Below are 2,814 nucleotides of genomic sequence, written 5' to 3'. Positions count from 1 at the left end.
AACAACAACAACAACAACAAATTTTATTTATAAGAGCTCTGGTAGCGTAGTGCCTAAGACATTTGACTGCTAACCAGAAGGTTGTGGTTCAAACCCACCAGCCACTCTGTGGAAGGAAGGCTGGGAAATCTACTTCAGAAACCCAAAGGGGGTTGCTAGGATTTGGAATTGACTCAATGGCAGTGAGTTTAGTTTTTTTATTTGAAATTTTATTTATTTTGTTGTTGTTGAGAATATACTCAGAAAAACATACACCAGTTCAACAGTTTTCACATGTACAATTTAGTGACATTGATTACATTCCTCAAGTTGTACAACCAGTCTCACCCTCCTTTTCTGAGTTGATCCTACCTTGTTAACATAAACTCACAGCCACTCTCAGCTTCCTATCTACCCTCTTGAACTGCTGTAGTCAATTTGATTTCATGTGCTGTTAGATGCCATTGAGTTGATGTGGACTCAAAGTGGCATGATGTACAACAGAATGAACCAATGGCCAGTTCTGCACCATCCTCACAATCTTTGCTATGCTTGAGCCCATCATTAGAGCCACTGTGTCAATCCATCTTGTTGAGGGTCTTTCCTTGTTTTTGCTGACCCTCCACTTTACCTAGCATCATGTTCTTCTCCAGGGATTGGTCCTTTCTGACAACATGACCAAAGTAGATGAGAGGAAGTCCACCCGTTTATTCTTCTGGCAGTCCGTGGTATATTCAGTATTCTTCACCAACACCACAATTCAAATGTATCAATTCTTCTGTAGTTATCCTTATTCATTGTCTAGCTCTCACATGGATAAACCAAAAAAACAAACTCACTACCGTCGAGTTGAATCCAACTTTTAGTGACCCCTCTTGAGTTTCTGAGGTTGTATCTCTATGGAAGTATATTGCCCCATCTTCCTTCCAAGGAGTGGCTGGTAGGTTTGCACATAAGGTTATTAAAAATCCCATGGATGGGGTCAGGTGCACCCTAGTCTTCAAAGTGATGTCTTTTCTCTTAAAAACATTAAAGAGGTATTTTGCAGCTAATTTGCCCAATCCAATATACTGTTGATTCTTAACTGCTACTTCCAGGGGCATTGATTGTGGATCCAAGTAAAATGACATCCTTGGCGATGCCCATCTTTTCTCTATTTATCATGATGTTGCTTATTGGTCCAGTTGTGAGGATTTGTTTTCTTAACTGAAAGCCATAGTCTTTGATCATCATCAGTAAGTGCTTTAAGTCTTCTTCACTTTCAGCAAGCAAGGTTGTGTCATCTGCATATCGCAGGTTATTAGTGACTCTTCCGCCAATCCTGATGCCATGTTCTTCTTCATATAGTCCAGTTTCTCAGATTATTTGCTCAGCATACCAATTGAATAAGTATGGTGAAAGGATACAAACCTGACACACACCATCCCTGCTTTTAAACCCTACAGTATCACCTTGTTTTGTTAGAATGACTGCCTCTTTGTCTATGCACCTGTTTCTCAGGAGCACAATTAAGTGTTGAGGAATTCCCATTCTTTGCAGTGTTGTCCATAATTTGTTAGGATCCACACAAACGTCTTTATACGGTCAATAAAACACAGGTAAACATCTTTCTGGTGTTTGCTTTTAGCCAAGATCTGTCTCACATTAGCAGTGATATCCCTTGTTCCCTCTTCTGAATTCTGGCTAGAATTTCTGGCAGTTCCCTATCCATGCACTGCTGTAACTGTTTTTATATCATCCTTAGGAAAATTTTACTTGTGTGTGACATTAATGAAATGGTTTAATAATTTCTGAATTTTGTTAGATCACCTTTTTTGAAATGGGTACAAATATTGATCTCTTCTAGCTGGTTGGCCAGTTAGCATCTTCCAAATTTCTTGGCAAAAATGAGCGAGTGCCTCCAGTGTTGCGTTTGTTTGTTGAAACATCTCAAGGGGTATTCCATCAATTCCTGGAGGCTTGTTTTTTGCCAATGCTGTCTGTGCAGGTTAGACTTCTTTCTTCAATGCCATCAGTTCTTCATCATATGTTACCTCCTGAAATATTTGAACGTCAACCTATTCTTTTTGGTACAGTGACTCTGTGTCTTCCTTCCATCTTCTTTTGATGCTTCATGCATTGTTCAATATTTTGCCCACGGAATACTTCCATATTGTAACTCAAGATTTGTGTTTTTTCTTCAGTTCTTTCAGCTTCAGAAATACCATATAGTTCTCATAGAGATAGTTCTTGAAAAAGCATTATGCTCAAACAGACATTTTTTTCTTTTTTACTAGTTAATCTAAACTTTTGTTTGGTTTCCAGAAGGCTTCAGGGTTATATTTTTGGCTTAAAGTTTAAAGATGATCTCAGGACAACTGTATCAGGGGTTCATCCATCCTCCATGGCTCCAGAAAGTCTAGAATCTATGAGAACTGGAATTCTGTTCTGTATTTTCCTCCTTTTGATCAGGATTCCTCTATGGAATTTTTGACCAAAATGTTCAGTCCAGGTTTACCTTGGAGATATTGCAGGTTCAGTTCCAGATCACCACAATAAGGGGAATATCACAATAAAGGAGTCATATGATTTATTTTTTGTTAGTTTCCCAGTGCATATAAAAGTTGTTTAAATTATATTATCATCTATTAAATGTGCAGTAGCATTATGAAAAAGTTTGAAATATTGTGAGAATTACCAGTGTGTGAAACAGACATGAAGTGGGCACATGCTTTGGGAAAAATTGTAGTTACAGACGTGCTTGATGCAAGGTTGCCAGAAACCTTTAATTAATTAAAAAATGCAGTATTGGAGGAGGCGGGGCAAGATGGCGGACTAGGCAGAAGGATTGCACAG

The sequence above is a fragment of the Orycteropus afer genome, unplaced genomic scaffold, assembly GCF_000298275.1.
Source record: "Orycteropus afer afer isolate SDZICR_OR568_19922 unplaced genomic scaffold, OryAfe1.0 scaffold00049, whole genome shotgun sequence".
Lineage (NCBI taxonomy): Eukaryota > Metazoa > Chordata > Mammalia > Tubulidentata > Orycteropodidae > Orycteropus > Orycteropus afer.
This window is presented reverse-complemented; position numbering follows the sequence as displayed.